Raw genomic sequence first — 21,884 nt, forward strand, 5'->3', positions numbered from 1 at the left:
GGGATAAGGAAAATTTCAGCTAACACAGATATAATAATAAAATTGTTTTGGTCTACTGTTTGTTCCAGTGGTATCACTTTTCGGGGTGATGTTTTCCCGGATTTTCTTCAGTGCAGATTCTTTCACGTCACTCCATGATTTTCTCAACTAGTAAATGGCATCTTTGAGGTTGATTTTCTTTAGGCTTTCGACAAAAGATAGATCAGTTTCAATGTCCTCAAGCAAATGTTTCAACATTCTTTGCCGGTAATGGAGCTGTAGGTCGGCTAGGAATACACAGAATTATTTTATAGGTCCTCAAGCGAATGTTTCAAAATGCTTTGCTGATAGTGTATCATCACATTACCACCCTTTCTTATAGTAACAAATACAAACCCCAGAAAATAGTTTTAGGCTGCTGTGGAACATAATTATATTCTGCACTACAGAAACCCCAAAGATGTTTTCAATAATATGCTTGAGCATTTACCATGGGTAAACTACATCTAAAATTTAAAATGTGAGCGAGTCTTTCAGTACACACTCGCCATTGATGTGTAAACATCAAACCTCTGTAACGAGCAAATTCATGTTTTCTCATGTTGCGAATGAACTTATAATACAAAACTCATAACTAAATTTAACATAGAATTTTTTGACGTGACGTCTAATAAATCGATGAATGCCGGCTGCACACACAAAAAAATGTCCCGTAATGCACCTTGTCCCATTACGCTGTGTACTATTACGCTCATTGTACGCTTGCGCCGTATCTATCTCTCTTCCACGCGATTGGAACAACCATCGATTTGACTTTCTCCAGGCACATTAAACTTGAAACACTCCCATTTGTTTTCTACTTTTCCTATCATCGTCCTATCCTTAACAGAATAACACAGATTGGAATAAGTTAAATAGCAAACATGTATAAAAGTTATAGTTCAAATAATCTCTTCGTTAAAGTAATAAACATATTTGAATTAATGAGTGCAAATAAAAGTAAATTTATCAATTAAATTGTAGATTTCATAATCATTTGGATGCATACTGATATGTAATGAGTATATTAAAAATTGCAAGAAAATATTGTGTTATAGCTCAATTTCAGATATCTTTTTTTGATCTGTTCTTTATTTCTAAGTATGGGCAATGTAGGAAATCCTGCTAAGCATTAAATATTTGTATTTTTTTTTCCCCTGGGTGATGCATTTGACAGTGACGTGAAAAACGTGTCCATGACGGCTGGCTTGTTTAAATATAAAGCTGGGGGTACCTCCAACAAGAGGAAAAGGTTACAAGTATCTAGTACAGCTGTACGTTTGCAAATTGGGGCACTGCTTCAATAAAAGCGACCCACCGGCTGTATCTCGAGGGATCCCCCGCCAAATGATGTCAGGAGCAGTTTGAAACAGTGCCAGAAGGATGGTGTGGGTGCGGAATGGGTAACGATTCACAGCAACTGTTTTAAAAGAGTTACAGCCACCCGGGCCTGGTTATTTAACACCCCACTTCCAACTTACAAATAGCCATGACACCTACATTCTCAGCCAAGTTCTTAAATTATAGGAATACATAATAGTGACTAATCAACTAGACGCCTTTATTTTCCCCTAATTGACAAAAACGCAGCCTTAGTTTTTTACATAAAACTAGTTTTAGGTATGAAAACAGACCAAACTAGAGGTAACATAGAAAGATTATAGATGGAAAAGCAAATGTAGGTATTAAGGAAAGATCATAGGCATACATGTAGGAATGTGGGAAAAAAGGGTAGGATTATCCCGCATTTCCCATAACTCAACATAAAGTCGATAACAGTTTACAAGCCAATAAAAAAAAGTTCTGAATTTTTAAAAAAAATTCAAAAAGCATCATTTTCTAGCTACAGGCTTTTTTTTTTCGAAAGTTTTTTTTAATTCCACCCTGCACCAAATTACTACAGATGGTGAGTAAATATTTTTGCTACGCAATCACAAAAAACCCTTATTGATAAGCATTCAAAATAAAATCAAAATATGTCATACATCTAGGGAAAAACATTATTTGGTATATTTATGCTGCAACAAATTTTTATTCTGGTGAATTTGACAAGTAATACTATATATAGTAAATAGTTATGTATGGAAGAGATAAGGAGAAAGGTAGAGAGAGGAAGAGATAAGGAAAGTGGTCATAGCGGCGGACACGGGACGCACCACAACGCCGAAATGCCTAATTGACCACAACGCCGACAGCTAGAAAACTGCTGTGTACCACAATGCCGAATTACCACAACACCGAAATACACTAACGCCGAAAAATGTCATTTATAGGACTGCCACAAAGGTTAGGTTAGGTTAGACTAGGTTAGGTTAGACTAGGTTAGGTTAGACTAGGTTAGGTTAGACTAGGTTAGGTTAGACTAGGTTAAGTTAGACTAGGTTAGGTTAGGCTAGGCTAGACTAGGTTAGGCTACGATAGACTAGGTTAGGCTAGGCTAGGTTAGGTTAGGTTATGTTAGGTTAGGTAAGGTTAGGTTTGATTGTGGTATTTCAGCGTTAAGGTACATTTAAGAAACACACACAAATTCATTCAGTTGTTATTTCGGCGTTGTGGTACACAGCAGTTTTCTAGCTGTCGGCGTTGTGGTCAATTTTGACATTCGGCGTTATGGTATTTCGGCGTTGTGGTGACGACCCAGCGGACACGTGCGAGCCGGGACGCAGGTAGCGGATGGACAGACGCCGCCTCGGCTATATTTACGAACCCCCGTGCGACGCGCTGGCAGGGGGGGCGCGACTGCATTCCTCGCGAGCCCCGACCTGCCGAACCGATGCACATGACCCACCTCCCCCCTCCCTCCTACACTGCAGTCGGCGTCTCAGCACGCAAACGTCGCTTCCGCGTTTCAATGACGGCACGCTCGGGGGTTCAAAAAAACACTTCCCCTCCCCTAACACTAAAAAAAAAAAAGGGGGTTGTCTGTAAAGTCGATTTACGGAAGATAATTTTACGTTTTAACCTCATAAGAAAACATTGATGAAAAATTGCATACTTTTTCATTTTCAAATATTATTTACACTTTTTGCAAATTTAATTTAAATAATTTGTTTAAATACAATCACGAACATATAGCTATAGAAATAAAGTGAAATCAAATCTATGTCAATAAATTGTTAATTTTAAATGACGAAATTAGACAAATAAATCAAAATTTTTAAAGTGCTGCTTTTAAAAAGCCCGCCTTAACCTGTTTGATACTTAATAGGAGGATTATCTCGCACGGTGGTTGGCAGGTTCTTGCACGCTCGGCTCAGGCGGAACGTGAAAATGAGTCATGCTTTTTCGTGCGTGCAGCCGGCGTTCATCGATTTATAAGACGTTATCACGTCAAAAAACGTTTATTACCAGGCGCGTGGCACTGTGGATGAATTGGCTATGGGGCAGGTATTTTTCGCGAATAAATCTGACCGCGCGCAGTACACTGCAAAAACAGTTACGCCCACACTAGCGATATTTATCCTAGCAATTAGCGGCCGTCTTCGAGAAAAAGCCATTGCCCTATTCGGCAGTACCATTCAGGAAGGGGAAGCCTTCTTTTCACTAACGAGAGAGCCAAACGCCCGATCGTGCATTTCGGTTTTTTTTTTTTGTTCATTGTAAATAAATATGGCGGTGCTGATAAAAGGATACTAATGGTCAATTAGGTTAGGTTAGCTACATTACAAATACTTTAAAACATTGTCGACGGTTGATTTGGTTAGGATAGTTACATTAAAGATACGGAAAAAAAGCATGAACTTCGGGGAACTTCGGGTTTTGGCTCTCTCGTCTGTGAAAAGAAGGCTTCCCTTCAGGAAGCGTTGTCTTACGCAATGAATGGCTGTTGACAATAGACATGCAACTCGGAGAAACTCAACCAATTAACACAGACGATGACATTGCTTTAACTCTAAGCTGGTCCATGTACGGCATTTGATAGGACTAATTTGGTAGTGGTGTCGGGCAGGTTCAGACATACCGTGACAGACGTTTGGTCAAATTTTCACAAGCAACCAACACGAGAACATTCCAGCCACGACTGAAGTTCTGTTCCAGACGAGAGAGTGATTATTTTACACCGAGTGAGAGAAAATGCGCAAAATGCTGTGTTGTTCGAGCGGCGAGATAAATGTTTGTCCGAGAGCGAAAGTGGATCGTAAAACTAACGTAGAGAGTAAATAACTTAAGCACTCAAATTCACCCTGTAGCACTCTTATTACTCGTAGGCAGAGCAGACCTTACCACTGCTTGTGTTTTACTTCTACTTATGTACAGTTTTCCGAGTATGACTCATTGTCACGTTCCGCCTGAGCTAAGCGTGCAAGAACTGGCCAACCACCGTGCGAGAAAATCTTCTATAACATCAAACAGGTTAAGGCGGGCTTTTTAACTAATTTCTCGTGATGATATTTAAACAAATTATTTAAATTAAATTTGCAAACTCTGTAAATAATATTTGAAAATTAAAAAGTATGCGATTTTTCATCAATGTTTTCTTATGACGTTATCACGTAAAAGTATCGTCCGTAAACTAACTTTACAGACAACCCCCCCCTTTTTTTTTTAATTTAATCAATTGCTTTATAAATATAATTGGTAACATCTAATAGCGCAGTATTGCGAAAATCAGTAGGGAAAAAATTTTAGTAGATGGCACGGAACGCAAAAACAAGAAATTGTTGTCCAGTAACGTATGCCCGGGAAACGCAACCCTGCCAAGGTTACAGGCGCGAACGGCAGCGCGGTAATTCAAAATTCGCGCGGGCAGTCGCTATACTCCATTGGCCGAGAGGACGTGCGATCGCAGCGCTGCGAAGCGGGCGACGGAAACCCGCCACATTCGCGCGGTCGTGTCTTGACTTTGCGTCATCGGAGCTGGTGGTGCACACGCGTGCATGGCTCGTATTCGAGCACATACATCAACATTCGAACCAACGCCATGATGATGCGTAACTGTCCGTTTAGTCCGAAGATCGCAGGACTGTCCCAAGGGTGGTGCAAAAAGGCATCAAGTCGCACAATTAAAAAAAAATTGGTTGTCTGTAAAGTCGGTTTACGGACGATAGTTTAACGTGACGTCATAACAAAACATTGATTAAATGATTGCATACTTTTATGAATAAAATTTAATCATTTTTATTTAATTATCACTATTTTGTATGGATAAACAGGAGTGAAATGAAATCACAATTTAATTGATAAATTTACTTTTATTTGCACTCATTAATTCAAATATGTTTATTACTGTAACGAACAGATTATTTTAACTATAACTTTTATACATGTTTGCTATTTAACTTCTTCCAATCTGTGTTATTCTGTTAAGGATAGGATGATGATAGTAAAAGTAGGAAACGAATGGAAGTGTTTCAAGTTTAATGTGCCTCGAAAAAGTCAAATCGATGGTTGTTCCAATCGAGTGGAAGAGAGACAGATGCGGCGCAAGCGTACAATGAGCGTAACGGGACACAGCGTAACGGGACACTTTTTCGTGCGTGCAGCCGGCGTTCATCGATTTATTAGACGTCACGTCAAAAAGTACACAGCAACATTCAACAGCACGTGACCCGTGACCCGAGACGCCAGGTATTTACGAAAAGGAATCATATGAAAATACTCCCCATCTTGTGAAAATCCACTATACCGTTAATGCTATTGAAGTTTCCCTTTTGAATTGCGAACTTTGCTTCGCGCCTTCCACTACAGATGGCAGCACCGTGGTTAAACATTTCCGTTCCATGTGACGTGCGTTACATTCACGAAATTACTCCTAGCAAATGCCGTGTGCCGAGAACTTATGATGGTACACATCAAAACTTTGTGATAACTGAAGTGGTTGTACACGGTGGGGACGCACCACAACGCCGAAATGCCAAATTGACCACAACGCCGACAGCCAGAAAACTGCTGTGTACCACAACGCCGAATTACCACAACGCCGAAATACACAAACGCCGGAAAATGTCATTTCAGGACTGCCACAAAGGTTAGGTTAGACTAGGTTAGGTTAGACTAGGTTAGGTTAGACTAGGTTAGGTTAGACTAGGTTAGGTTAGACTAGGTTAGGTTAGACTAGGTTAGGTTAGACTAGGCTAGGTTAGGTTATATTACGCTAGGTATTTCGGCGTTAATGTACATTATGAAACACACACACAAATTCATTCAGTTGTTATTTAGGCGTTGTGGTACACAACAGTTTTCTAGCTGTCGGCGTTGTGGTCAATTTTGACATTCGGCGTTATGGTATTTCGGCGTTGTGGTAACGACCCTTGTAAGGCGCAGATGAAGGTTGTACATGAAGAGTGGTGTCGGGTCTCGACCGATGCTGAACCTCAGGTTGTCCCGCAGACCAGATGGTGGCGTGGCTGCTGCGTTTCAATTGTGTGTTTAAATAATTTCGTCTCTGGTACCATTATTCTGTTACGTTTGTTTTCCGTTACGTTGCTCTGCAACGGAAAACTAAGAAACTTATCCGGGGGGGGGGGGGGGGTGTTAACAAAACTAATTGTTTTGACGTTACAATTTAAATATTTATCATCAAATTATAAAGTTGTGTCAAACATGTGTGCTCTTTTGTGTATATCTGGCAAAAGAGCACACTTAAAAAAGGACGGCACTAATAGCTAGAGACATGCAAAATTCGCGGATTCATTTCGCGATAGGCTAGCATCAAAACAACTATACCTTCGTACCGCTTCTGCGATTTGACCTCATTTTATCCGGGGAACTGTGAGCCAATGGGAAACACTAAACCAAGAAAGTGCCGAATTACGGACAGCCTAGTTGAGACGTCTCACGCGTCAGTAGCAAATGAACAGGTGTCATTTCCGCGAGTATTTAAAGGACTGTGGAGTCTATCCTAGAGGTCAATGAATCCGCGAATTTTGCAGGTCTCTACTAATAGCAGATACTATCCATTGGAAGCATGAGGGACGATATAGTCAATGCACTGACAGCAGTCGCTGGTTTAAGCCATAGAAGGTCTTCTTATTCGGTGCACATGTTGTGAAATGACCCTTGATAAACGCGCAATTGTTGTCGTCTCCCTGTATAACGAGTGAATATCACACATCTCCGCGAATGTAAAGTCTGTCGTGCCATTAAAAGTTGATCAAAATCGGTAATCGCAGCACCGTACAGGTCAACACTTGTGTAATCGCTCAAAGCCAAACGTGTAAAAGTACTCATCCACTGGGCTAAACGCAGGTGTTCCTAGTGGTACCCGATTACTTGTGATGTCACGGCAGAACACACCGTTCAAGATGGTGAGACTTCGACGGGTGCTGCAAGGAACATTCAGACTTCATCAGTCACAAATATTTTGTATAAAATGTAAAAACATACCTGATACATGTCCAGTGCTACATAAATCTGTTTTTTTTTTCTTCCGAAGTCTGAATATTCCTATTCTCCGTTCACTCTTAGCTGAGTTTTGAAATAAACAAACACCGTCGTATCACTGCGCCGCGTCAAAACTTTATCTTCTTACTTTTATGCGATGAGCCTTGTTGCTCGCCGAGATGCGGAGTTTTCTTTCAGTGAACCATTCTGAACATTCTGCCTGCTTCCGTGTTGCTACAGAAATATTGAGTGCATTCTCATTACTAACACTCACATAGTTTTCGTAGAATGACTGTTCGCCCTCATTCAATGGTCTAAACGCTTTGTTGTCAAACTATTACACTGATTTTGTAGGATTTTTAGTTATTTTTTATACACTCATCCAGATCTACTGAGCTTTCCACTGATTCTAATAAATAATTAATTACACTTTTACAGTCACGTTCCTCTTCTGTTCTGCTTTCTGCTTGTAACATTTGATACAGAGGACAAGCGATATTAAGAGGCCTATACAGACAGTCTTCAGGGCGTGATTGTAGGGCCTTTTGTTAAGAAGAATTTGCAGCTTCCCATTACAGATAAACTGTCATGTTTTTTTGTGTGTAGAAGGAAAGGATGAATGGGTCGATCTATAATTTTTATAATGCTTTTTAAAATTCGTAACATAGGTAAAAATATTACCGAATATGTGGTTTTACGCAGCTGTTTTATGTATGGTGTGTAATGCATACAAAAAAAGTAGATACACACAACGATAGAGTATTAATCGTTGATTAAAATGGTGTAAAAAATACATAGGTCACCGCTGAAAAACTCCCAGAATTCTTCTACGACAAAATGGTTTTCCGCACATTTATTCTGCCGGGAAGTGTCTCCCTCGCGCGGCGTATTCTTCAGCCGGCGACTGGAGCCGAGGAGTGGGGCTAGCGGCTGCTGTGAAGGCAGCGGAGGGGAAGTTCGTCTGACGGCTGCTCGGTCGCCTTATCAGCGCGTCGGGGTATCGGATATCGCGATAAGCATATGTGTCTACAGCTGAGGCCGCCTGGTCGGGAAGTAATAAATTCTAGGATTCAGGAAGTTATTCCCAGAGCAAACCTCAACCATTCTACGCCCACCACATCGCGCGGCGAGAAGACTCAGTAAGGCATATTCGGAGCCAAGTGGAGGTTATCTGTAAGCGAAAAAAGTTGAGCGACTGTTATTTTTACCCCTTGTTGAATCGATATTTGACTTTGTAACAGCATCGAAGAATGGATGAGAAGAGAAACTGGAGAAAAGGAAAGAAGAATCATCTTTATATTTCTGCAACAAGAAAGAAAAATAAAGCTACTCATCTCAAAGCATACTGGAGTCAAAGGTCAGTTTGTTTTGTAATATGTCATACAAAATACAGATGGCGTTCATTAGCCTGCGTAGTCGAAACTTACCTTGTGATCTCTCACCTACAACACCTTCCCCACCATAATGTTGAATTATCTTAGATGAACAGTAGCATATTGAAAAGTTTATTTAAAATATATAGGTTAAATATGTATGTTTATGATATGTAATGCATCCATAAGTTATCAGTTTTGACAGGCTGAGCTCCCTGTTGAGAAGGGGGAGGGGGGGAAACAAAATCTGGCTCCTCACAGTCGAAGCATATAATATGTGTTTGTATTAACATTGTAGTATTAACCTTTAAAATGTGTATGTGTACATTTTTTTAATTTGGCACTGAATTATCAATTTATTCACAGGAAAAAAACTATACCTAAACAAAACAATGTCAATGAAGAATTGGAAAACCAGAGCCTATCAAGAATTCACTGCAGCCATCAAGCACTGATTGAAAACGAAATAACTTCCGGAGTGCATGAAGAAAGCTATCCGGCAAAGTGAGTAACTGTTTACATTTTATTTAAAACAAATCTAAGTTATTCCCAAACGGTGGGTCGCGGAAGGGTTACAGGTGGGTCGCGACTCAATCCTATAACTATCAGAAACCATCGAATAAACAACCAGAAAAAATAAGAAAAATCGAAACAAATCGAATTGTGTGCAAACACGTATCTATTGTTAAATAAATAACTGTTTTGCTACAAAGTGCTTATTATTTGTCAACAATTTTAAAATCAGAACACAAATTGTTTATAAATAATCAATCTGTATCTTTAAAAAAACATATACATGTATATATTTGCAATATTTGTTGGTAAATTATGTATACATAAGGAAGGGATACGATACAAATAAGGTTTTTTACTCCACCATGGACCGATAGACCGTGGAGGTATTCCTATAAGGAAAGGTGGGGCGCCAGCTCGAAAAGTTTGGGAACCACTGTTTTAGAGAAAGTAAGATTGGCAACACAACCAGTTCTATTAATTTAACAAATATGCTTTGGCCAAAATATACATATGATTTTTGGTCTGTTCAGTGTAAGGTCATTTATGGCACAAAAAATAAAGAAGTCTAGGTATTAAAAAAAGGATAAATTTTATGTATTGCAGGAAAAAAATTAAACTTGATAGCTGCATTTATCAAGTTCCGGAAGGCAGAGACTCACGAAGTCACCTTGGCAGCCAGGGAGTAAATAAGGCACAAGAAATTTCTTCAAGAGAAAATGACACTTCAGATGAAGAGAATAACTACTCTGTAGCCAATGTCCTGCACAATGAAGATGGGCAGTGTATGTAAGTCCCTTAGGCCACTTTAAAAATAAGTTAATTACAAATTAATACATGCTATTTTTCTTTCTTCAACTATTTCCTGAAAAATTGTTTACTTTTTTTCCTTCGTATCATTTGCACACGGTCCGGTAGTTATACTATTACACAAAACTAGACATTCTTTCGAAACTATGTTTCTATCTAAATAAATCAATATAAATAGTTAAATGTTATTGCGACTGTAATGTGGCTCTTTCAGCTCTACAGCCGTGTCTTACACAGAAATGCAACCGCCTCTGAAACTATTTGAGATGGAAGCAGGATGTTCTTTCTGGTCAACCACCGAAGGAGCCATTGACATTCCATACGAGCTGGTAGACAGGAATGAGCCAACTGTAGACAGTAGATGTATCAACAATTCAGAGACAAGCAATCAGGTTAGCTGAATGACAATGATATTGCTTTTAATTATATTGACCTGTTAAAAAATTTACAGTTAAGTTATAATTTAACTTTACAAATAGGCTATACTTAAATTGAAAAATTACACTACTCAAACTACATAAATATTTTTTTATCTGAAATTTCACTAAAAACAGGGCTAATAAATGAAGACAGTAAAAAATCTTATCCCCATTTAGTGACAATAGACAGTATATTTTTTTTACCTTACTTAATAGTGATACACCATACCCAGTTAAAACACAAACAGCATTCTTAAGAACACTGACTTAAGCACTAAAAATGTTTATATTGTAGCAAGACTTTTCAAAGTATGCATCATACATTGGACAAAAAACTATTAAAAATACTACAGCTACTATTTACTGCTTTTACTGCTATCAATACTCCTCGTAACTTGGGAAACAATAATATATACATATTTTATGCACATAGAAATATAACATGATTTTTAGTTACATTAATAGATATAAGTTATTCAAAAATAATGTATTTATGGATGATTTCAGCCGAACAGTTTATTCATTACTCCAAGAAAATATCAACATTTGAATGAATATATTGAACATGTAAAGGAAGACAACGGTTTGATACTCCAAAAGCAGCAAACATCCACATCCTCACCAAGTAGCTGTTCTCAGGGTGAAAGAGTGTTTTCAAATGACGAAGAGAAAACTGAAGAAGTGTTGTACGGTGTCAGATTTGTAGATATGTCGTACTTCTTACGAAAACTCACGGAAGCAAGTCAGCATAATAAATCGTTTGGGTGTACTCTTGCAAATATGTGTGTAAAAAAAGAAATTCGAAAAGGATTTTCATCTATTATAGTATTTTTTTGTAATATGTGCAACATGACTGTCGGTGTTCCTACGCATAATATGGAAGATAATTCAGTTATGGATATGAATTCAAGGGCTGTTGCTGGAGTTATGGGCATTGGGGCAGGGTATTCTCAATTACAAGAATTATGTGCAGCAGTAGGCGTGCCTTGCATGGCGCCAGCAACTTATTCCAAACATCACGATGTTATCTGTAATGGCTGGGAAAAAGCAGCTTCAGAAAAAATGGAAGAGGCTGCACGCGAAGAAGCTGAATTAGCGAGAGCCAATGATGAAGTTGATGAGAATAACATTCCCCTCATTACTGTTGTTGTCGATGGCAGTTGGTGCAAACGCTCCTACAAATGTAAATACGATGCACTTTCTGGGGTAGCTGCGATAGTGGGGTATCGCACTAAGAAAGTTTTGTTCATGGCAGTTGCAAACAAATACTGCTATGTTTGCGCTCGAGCGAAAAATAACGAATCTATCCCTTCACATGATTGCTATAAAAATCATGAAGGTAGCTCAAGTAGCATGGAAGCAAAAATAATAGTAGAAGGATTCAAAAAGAGTGTAACTATGTACAACATAAAGTATGCCAAAATTATAGCCGATGGTGACAGCAGTGTATACAAGAAAATTCTGGAAGCTAGGCCATATGACAATCTTACTGTTGAGAAGATAGAATGCAGGAATCATCTGCTCCGCAATTACAGGAAAAAAATTATTTCTGCAAGTGAAAATACTAATCTTGGGACTACCATTCTGAGGAAAATAGTTTATAGTAAAATGAGTAAACTATCCATTGGAGTGCAAAAAGCAATCGCTTACAGAAAGTCACAGGACACCGATTTTCAAGTTAAAGTTTCACAGTTGAAATGCGATATTGAAAATGGTCCGAGCCACGTTTTTGGTGAGCACAAAAATTGCAGTACTTTAGGTTACTTCTGCGATGGTCGAAAAGACGGTGAATCAAACCTTGTCCCAGAGTTGGAAAAAAATTCTTTGTGGTCTCATATTTATAAAGCATGTCAGTATTTAGCTGCTCATTCTCGAAGCCTCATACATGATGTAGATAGCAACAAAGTCGAACAATTCAATTCAATAATTGCGAAATTTTCCGGAGGAAAAAGAGTGAACTTTGCAACGAAACGATCTTATCAAGGGAGATGTGCTGGTGCTGTAATAGCACACAATACAAAAACACCACAATATGTGTTGCACAAAAGCATGTTCAACGGTATAAGTCCGAATAAAATTTCAAAAAGGTTAGAATTCAGACGGCGGGAACTTCGAAGACGGGAATTAGAAATAAAAGAAAAAAACAAACAAATTAAATCATCAACGAAAACAGCCAAAAAATCTCTCACCAAAACCTATGGAGAAAAGGACTATGGTCCTCAATGTCAACAGCCTGACATGGATCCAGAAACATTTGAGGAACAGAAACAAGCTTTCCTCAGTAGGTTACAACTAACACAAGAGGACCGTCAACAGTTAGAGAGAGACACAATTCTCCAGGCAGGAAGCGGAAAATGGCTTGAAACACGTAGAAAAATTCTAACGGCTTCGAATTTCGGGAAAGTCTGTCGTAGACGTGCATCAACAAGCTGCGCGAACTTAGTTCGCAGTATTGTTTATACCTCCGATATTTTGAACGTGCCTGCAATTTATCATGGTAAAAAGTTTGAGGTAATGGCTATAGAACAACTAGAAAAACAAGAAGGAATTAAGGTTGGAAAAAGTGGACTCTTCATTGACAAGGAATTGCCTTTCTTGGGTGCCACTCCGGATGGTGTTATTGGAGAAAAGGGTCTTGCAGAAGTTAAGTGTCCATCATCTGCAATTGGAAAAGATGTTACTGCAGCAGTTAAACAAGGGAACATCCGATATCTGAGTTTCGAAGGAGATGAACTGAAACTGAAAAAAACACATTCATATTTTTATCAAGTTCAGGGACAGCTGCACATTTCAGAGAGGGAATATTGCATTTTTGGTGTTTGGACATCAGTTGAAAAAGAGATGGCAATATTTCGAATTGAAAGGGATGACAATTTTTGGAAACAAGAGATGGAACCACATCTTACAAAATTCTATTATAACTGCATTTTGCCAGAACTGGTGGACCCTAGGCATACGAGGAGCATGGAAATTCGAGACCCTCCATACATTATTGACGCTATTGAAAAAAGAGCAAGAAAAAAATTTGCTGCTGTCAAGACTTGTTCAGCTGCTCATTAATTACTTCTGTAGCTTAGCTTCTTAAAAAATGGGGGAATATAATACCTATGTATTTTTTCTCAAATTATTTATTGCGATGTAACTTTATTATATAAGAAAATATAAAGTCAGTGTGCTGTTAAATTATGCTTGTAAAAGCAGACCATCTAAATGTACCCAACTGTATCCATAAACGCATGTTTTTATCTTTGTGGTGTGTAATTGTGTTCAAATTCAATTATATTTGATTAAAGAAGATGTATTTGTACAACATCATACATTAACTTTGTTTTTCTTCATAAAAGCCAAAAATAATTTGTACAGATAAATCGATGATTGTTATTTTCTGAACAGTTATTGGGTGGAGATGCATACAAATATTTTAAATAGCAAATTGTAAACAATCTAAACATGTACAAAATGTAGAAAAAATAACATGATTCTGTGTCGTATTGAAAATGCATTTTGGCACATATTATCTTTACCATACTTTTTTTTAAAATCGCTAATAATTGATATTGACAATATTGCAAAGATTCTATTTCTAAAGGAATAAGGAGTTACAAATACATTATTTGACATGCTGAGTTATCGCGTCATTATTACAAAAAAAAAAAACTATTCACAAACAACCGGTTTGTGTACGTTTGGAATAAAAATTGTGAACACTAGTCACTCACCGTAAACGCCACACATCTTCCTGTATACTCACTTCATGTTATAGAATGGGGAAAGTCCGGGTGAACAAAATTACGATTTTTGCCTCATAACGTCACCACGTTTCGGATGACTTAGACGACTAGTTCCGTAATTTTGCAAACTTTAAATACAATTTGCAGCAACAAATAGTACCTGTGACTATGTTATATGACTTCGTTGAGCTAAGAGATGCATTTCAACCTGTTGTTGAAACTAACATATTTTTATGTACGAATGTTTGTTGACTGATTGTTGCATCAGTGCACGCTTCGATTCGTTTGTACTCGTATAATAAATTGTAGTTTAGTACATACATTAAAAAAAATACTGGAAGAGTGAAAAATCATGTAAACTATTGATGAGTTATTTCTGAAACCCATTAATAATATAACTACGTTCGTACATAGTATAAAATTGAAAATTTGGAAAATATTATTCTTTATTTGATGGTAATCATATTACTTTGTTGCTGGTGGACACGTAATAGCACACAACTTGAAGGATAACCAGACCCAAGTGTATAACTGAATTATTACATAACTCAATAAGTCACAACTTAATCATTTAAGTAAATCATTGCTTGCCAATAATTGGCACAAATCAATTTTAATTTCTTAGTCAGCAAGGTTTAAAACTACAAACGAAAAATTTCCCAGCAAGGAAGTGTGCATGTGTCCGCGTATGCGTACCTCTGTTGTTTATGCATAGGTAAGCGCACTTGCTATGCTATGTATGCATTATTTTTGACTAGGTAACATGTAGGCCTACATATTTCCGACTATGATATTAACATATGTAACATTTTTGGTTAAATATAACGGAAAATGCATTTGATTCGTTATATGGATATGAGTTGCGTAGTTTTGACAGCTCCATAGAACTTGCAATGAAAGATCGGCGCAGCTCCGAAAGCAAGGAAAATGAGAGATCTCTGAGAAGAAATACTCCAGCAAATAGTCTTGTCTGGTGTAAATAACCTGGCCGGGAGAGAGAATTGGGAAGTTGGTGGGCAATGCGCTCAACACAACGCCAAGTGTGGCCTTTATCCACTGACGTATAGTAAATAACTGTGCCTCGAAGGTAACGCGACACCGCGACAACACGAGACTCGAGGACAGAGCGATAGCGGGTACGGAACACCGCGATCTTTCCCAAAATACACTGCAAGTTGGAATGACGGCGGGGTGGAAAGTGTTTCCCCCACTCCGCCTCCCAGTCGAAGTGACGCGCCGCCAAGATAACCAATCCACGTCTCCTCCTCCCAGCTTTGTCCCGCCCACCCTGCACGATATCGTTAGCTAAGAACCCGCTGGCGGAGTTGCGCCCTGTCTGTATAGGCCTCTTAAGGGGATTGGTGCAGGACAAAAAACAGTCATTCGTCAGAATTTGTTGGAAATGAGCTTAAGTGTTTCATAAATGCTTGTTTATTACTACTGTACGGCCAGCCAGCACGTATATAAGCTAGCGGGTGAGATTTGGCAAGTTAGTGGCGAGAGAGCTTCCGTGAGGGGAGGTTGTCGAAGACTGCAGCTCTGAGGCCTGCCATCTAGCGGGAATCTTTCGAAGGTCTTCCACAATATCGCCTTTCTCTCTCTCTCTCTCTCTCTCCCTCCAACACGGACACCCAACCAGCTCTTATCTTCGCTTCCCATCTCGCCCTATCCTTCATTCTCGGATCAGGTAGCCGCCCTTCCCCGCGTAGACTTTCGTGTTACTCCAGGAAACCAAGACAACCTGTGAAAAATTTGTCCAAAGCTGAATTTTTGTACTGTGGTAGAGTTGACTATGCTTAATAACATACCGAAAGTTTACCGCTGTAGACCTTGTGCGTTATCACCGAAAATTTGCATTTAAGTCCTAGGTGACAGCAACTTGCATCAGTCCATTAAAATACTACCCATTTATACAGTTTTTAATTTTGACTGTCCGTAAACTTACCAAAATAATCTAGAAACTGTAATACACCCATTAATGTTAGAAAAAATTTAAATATTTAATATTTAAGATATGATATAAAGCGATTAATTCACGACATATATTTTTTTTATATTTTCCAACCAGATAAAAATACGATTTACACCGATTTGAAGAGCCCAATGCGAAAAAATGTCTAAATAAATGTTTTTAATTATACTTTTAGCTTTAAGATAGTATATTTATAAAGAGTCTAGCATAATTAGTTGCCTCATTAAAGCTGCCCGAGCGTTGCAGTGTACTGCAGCCCTACTGATGTTTCACGGCCGGCGGGCTTTGAAACACGCTGCGTATTGCGACACTCAATAAACTTGGTCTTATTTAAGGATTACTTAAAATATATTTAATGCATATGATAGGGTGTATTCATGTTACATCTATTGAGATATACATATTCTTTTTTCTTATATGAATGATTTTTGATACAATAAAATTAACAATAAACAATTTCTGCTTGGAACTTGTAAATCAAAATTCTAGAGGACCTCTGGTTTTATATATGTGTGTTCGTATTTTGTTACAAAAATTTTATTATTAAGAATTATTTTAATACCAAAAAATATAATTATTTTTTTATTTCTAATACATTATATTATTTTAGATCAGAACTGTGCAAAATTTTAATGTAGCCTATATTATAATATATATATATATTTAACTGTATGAAATTAATTTACTACATAACAATTGAAGAAAACGATACACCGTAAATGTGCTTATTGAGTTTTGTCACTTTTATAACATAATTCGTATGATAATATTTTTCTTCCAGAAAATAAATAAAACATAAATTGTGTTGTAAAATGTATTGATAGAATTACATATTTAGTATTTTTTTCTAAGTTAATTCATTGGAGTGCTGCGCCTAGCTTACTTCGTTGAATTGCTAGTGACAAAGAGCAGTGGTGGATGTTTTTGCAAGAGTTTGACCGTATTTTATAACCCCAGCTGTGAGAGGATGTTCGTCCCAGAAATTCTAACGGTCAAGGAAAATAGCCTTTCTCTGTAGTCACGTACGGGTCTGCTACTCGCGTAATATCGTCAGTTCATCACAACTTTCCGGGAAGTTTTATTGTTTTTATTTATTTATAATTTATAAATTAAAGAGTCGATCATACTAACATTTTTACCTAAGCAAATCGCATCCTGGAAGATTTTTATCTACGTTTGCAGCAAAAATCACTTGCAGTTTGGAAACTTTTATTCTTTCAGTCTGGAATTACCATACATTAAAAACCTTAGTTTTCTGGAGCAAAAAACGTCCCAGCACGAGCGACTTTAACACTGCTGCACACACACTACGAAGCTTGAAATACATCAGTGGTCAGACTATTATACCAGACACTCAAAATATATACATTTAAACCTTACAAAAAAAACACAGACAATATTTATGAAGTGATTTTGACGCTACGCTCAACATATTTATGTAACATGCAGTCAAATTTCTATAAAAAATATATATATTTCTTACCTTTTATTATTAAAATTACCAATTTTAATAATAGCACGTTTAAACATTGAGGTGTTTATCACAGTTTCCATGTAGGACATTCTTTTATATTACTTTGGTGCCATAATGATAACCGGCTTAAAAAAGTATTAAAGTTATTAAATTTACGAAACATTTTTGTGGATCATTGTAGAACTTATCATTAAGGACTCAACTGCTCATTATTGGTGTGATCACAAGTTTTCATCGGTAAACTTTTGACGTGTTACTAACAAATGTTCATTCTACTACTGTACAAAATTTTTGCTTTGGGATAATTTTCCATGTATTAAAATTTTTTGTTTCCTTACAGCGAAATTTGTCCCGACCCGAGCCTACTTCGACAACCTCGCAGTAGTATACACTACGCGGCTCGGATCGCTTTAGTGGTCAGACTAATTGTATGAGACACTTAAAAAATATACCAATTTAAAGATGAATAAATATGCAACAACGTTTACTCTAAACGATTTCCACGTTGGGCTCTTTAAGTTTATGTAAGATGTATTTATATTTCCTTAAAATTGAATGAAAGTGAATTAGTTAACTTTAATGATTTAAAAGGTCTATTTCATAGAAACATGTTTAAACTTTGTGCTTTTTATCACTATCCTCAGATAGGGCAATGTTTCTAGATTATTTTGGGTTCCATACTGACGGTCTACTCCATAAACTGCATTTTCAATATCCATTATTGTGGATCGTTGCAAAAAATTGTCATTTTGGACTTAACTGCTCGTTTTTGGTGTGACGCACAAGGTTTGCGCCAATACTTAAACTTTTGACGTGTTACTAAGAAATTTTCATTCTACTACTGTACAAATTTTCGGCTTTGGGATAGTTTTCCATGTATTAAAAACCTTTGTTTCTTCACAGCGAAATTCGTCCCGACCCGAGCCTACTTCGGCAACCTCGCAGTAGTATACACTACGCGGCTCGGGTCGCTTTAGTGGTCAGACACATTGTACCAGGCTCTCAACAAATAAACTAATTTAAAATTTAAGAACTAAATCGTGATCGTAATGTGGCCGCCATGGTGATTTGCGAATTTATGGAGAAATAAAAGCAGCTAAAATCTTATGTAGTTTCCAAGAGACATTATTACATCACCAATCAACTAAAGTAACAGGTTTGCAAAATTTCAACATATTCAGTAACTAGTCAGTTTTTCAAATGTGTTAGTATTAACAATCTGGACCATATCTAGTCGGTGAGGTCTGTATTGTTACAGACTATCTGTATTCTGGTATTTGGATTTTGAAGCTACTTAATGATTCGCTTTCAATGTCTATTAAAATATACCTAATGCTAATTGCAGGAATATTTCTACTCGATTTAAAAATTATAATTCCTGAACATTTGTAGCGGACACATTTCAATGTAACACTAACTGATTTTCGAGTTATGTTGAGGTTTCACATGCCACTTCGTGTACACGAGATGGCCCCTGCTCTGGTAATAATGAGTCATCACAACCGGTGCCGTCTGTACGAGCGTCTTCACAAGTTATCCTGAAATATGTTCTTAAATATTAATTCAAGTGAATTCTTAAAATCCTACACACCTTATCTTAAGTTTCGTAAATGAATCGTTATATTTTGTAAATCCATATAATATAGGAGCCAACATGGCGCGAAGCGATGGACGCGATACGAATAATATTTTTTTTTACCAACCACTACATCAGTAAATATTTGTGGTTTCCATTCGCTATGAATTCAAGCATGTAACATGTGTACTGCTTCTTCAATTCGGCCACAGTTAAATGGGAGGCTCTGAATCACTGAAAACTCCTCAACAAAATCAACGATGAATCACAGGCATTACAACAAACAGTTGTCACAAGTCAAGTAGCCAATGAGCAGGTGACATTTTTCGAGTCCGTAGAGGATTGTTGAGACTATCCTACAGGTCAATGGCAACGTGCCCTTACGCGCATGGTTAATACCCCGCATGAGTAGAGTGTAAAGGCGTAAGCCTGAGACACATCTAGGTCCTCATCTAACCGCGCACACTTAGATTTAACTCAGGATAGAGTGAAAAATATTTACTAATTTTGCAGTCCTAACAGTCACCAACGAATAGTCAGCAAAATACATAAATAAGCTCACGAATATTGTTCGTGAATGAAGGCGAAGCTGATACTTTGTAAACGTTACCAGCAGATATTAAATAATGTTTAACTATTATTTACGTAGCTTACTTCTAAAAACTGCATTCATGTAAACAGATTTTGTGTGAGACTATGTTGAGTGTTTTCTGCTACACTTAGTTTTCTGATAAAAGTCTATTGTGGCTTAATAAACTTGTTAACATTGATGCCTGTCATAAAAAAAATTCAAACGTAATTATACGGATACATGTTGAGTATAGTTTATGAATGGTTCACGCATTGCTGAAAAAAAAAACATGTTTACAATTTTACACATCTTTTTGTTGTCACATCGGGTCCATCGCGTTGTACATACGCAACTCTGAAAAATAAATATATGGTAAAAAAAGCTATAATAAAATAATCTCTTATCTTACGCTTACAACAAAAAACATCTAGCTAAATCACTGTGCTAAATAATAACAGAGAATAACCATTCAATTATACGCTGAGCTCGACCAAACACGTTCTCTTATCTACTGAAATTGAGTACGTTGATCTTCATATCAGTTTCCCGCGAAATCCCGTCTCCCCTTCGTAAAAGGCAGACAGCTGTGGCAGGGTGGCAACGAGCTGCAAAAAGTTTGGAAAACTGTCGCAAGGTGTCACTACTGTCCAGCGCGCTCTATAATTCCTCGTATCCGAGCTTGCACGCTGCTCAAATTTCTACAGCTACGTTTTTACTTTAGGTCCGACTACAATAAGCTAAAGATTAAAATAAAGTTAATCATTCAGCCGACATATATGTAGGAGTTTGAATTACAAATGAAAACGCGAATGTTATTAAATTCGCAAATGAATATCACGCAATTTCGTAGCAGCTCATTTATTAAAATTCAAATTGTAAATACGTTAAATTAATAATGATTACAGATAAAAAAATGGTCACAGTCATATCTCCCGTGTCTGAAAATTTATCTGCGAAAGTTTTACCACTGATTTCTTTATAGTTTTTTAATAAAGCTTGAACTTAAAAAATTCCCGAAAATCAGCAATAACTTAATTAAAATAAAAAAATAAAAAAATAAATTTTTCACCAGAATGGTTCAAATCTTCTCTAGCAGCTGAATCATTAACAAATATATTGTTTTTTTTAATACGATGCTGGTGCACCAATCCCCTTAACAAGAGTATCCAATTCTAAAGGAGAAGCGGCTACAGAATATTTTAGTTCTTTTTTAGGAAATATTTCACTTATTCGCTTTCCCTTTGAATACTTTTCTTTCGCAGACCTAGTGGAACATGCTTTTCCCCATGTTTGTGGAATGTCAGTCTTCGAAGTAATTTGTTCATTATTAACATATTAAATAACTGCAGCAATGTGTTTACAGTCGCATCCAAGTCCTGCCGGGCATTGGCAGTTTCTGTTTATAATATTTCTTCCGCCGTCAACCTACGAAAACAAATGAACGGTTAAATAAACATTAACATTTAAACAATAGGCACTGAAGTATAAACGTAAGGAGATTAAATACTTACTTCAAGAGTGACAAGGTACGGTGGAAGATTAACAGACGTTTGCCGAATCACTTCTGCTTTTAATAGAGAAACGTCACCTCTCTTTATTTCCTTTACATTATTCACATGGCCACTGATACAAATATGTTTCCCTTTCGATAATTTATTCTCAGTGAGGTTACTATTTTTAATCGGTGGGAAACCACATGTAGTTTCTATATCACAAATGATTACAAACTGATTGTCAGCGCGCTGCGTGTCTAGAAGAGAGGCAGGCAGGTCGCGCGCGGCAGTTCAAGTTGTTTCGAAAAGAAACACTACGCAGCGCCACCAGTACGATTTTCAGACCCGTGCACGGTGCCTATAACAGGAAAATGGTGCCGTTACCGTTCAGGACACAAAAGCAAACAATGTTTATTTTTGAATAATCGATAAAATAGCACCGTAACGTAAGACAACAATATGGTAGTGTTACGATTTGGTACTCACCTAATCACTATCTGGCAGTGGTGCTATCCCTTCCAGACTTGAATCAGACCTACCACCACTATCTTCGTCACAACTGTCGTCACTGTCACCGAGAGGAACTATAACACTGTCAACGACAATATCAC

At 37.5% G+C, this 21,884-nt stretch overlaps 1 protein-coding gene and 1 long non-coding RNA gene across 13 annotated transcripts in view; one reads left to right on the plus strand and one right to left on the minus strand.

Annotated features, from left to right (window-relative positions):
* The window catches only part of LOC134538852 (protein phosphatase 1 regulatory subunit 12A), a 177,820-nt gene that overhangs the window by 122,850 nt on the left and 33,086 nt on the right, over positions 1–21,884 (minus strand). The window lies entirely within an intron of this gene.
* LOC134538843 (uncharacterized) lies at positions 8,596–9,219 on the plus strand. Its single transcript, XR_010076222.1, has 2 exons — positions 8,596–8,698; positions 9,081–9,219. It is a non-coding gene; the product is annotated as an uncharacterized LOC134538843 (long non-coding RNA).

Source organism: Bacillus rossius, chromosome 14, assembly GCF_032445375.1.
Source record: "Bacillus rossius redtenbacheri isolate Brsri chromosome 14, Brsri_v3, whole genome shotgun sequence".
Classification (NCBI taxonomy): domain Eukaryota; kingdom Metazoa; phylum Arthropoda; class Insecta; order Phasmatodea; family Bacillidae; genus Bacillus; species Bacillus rossius.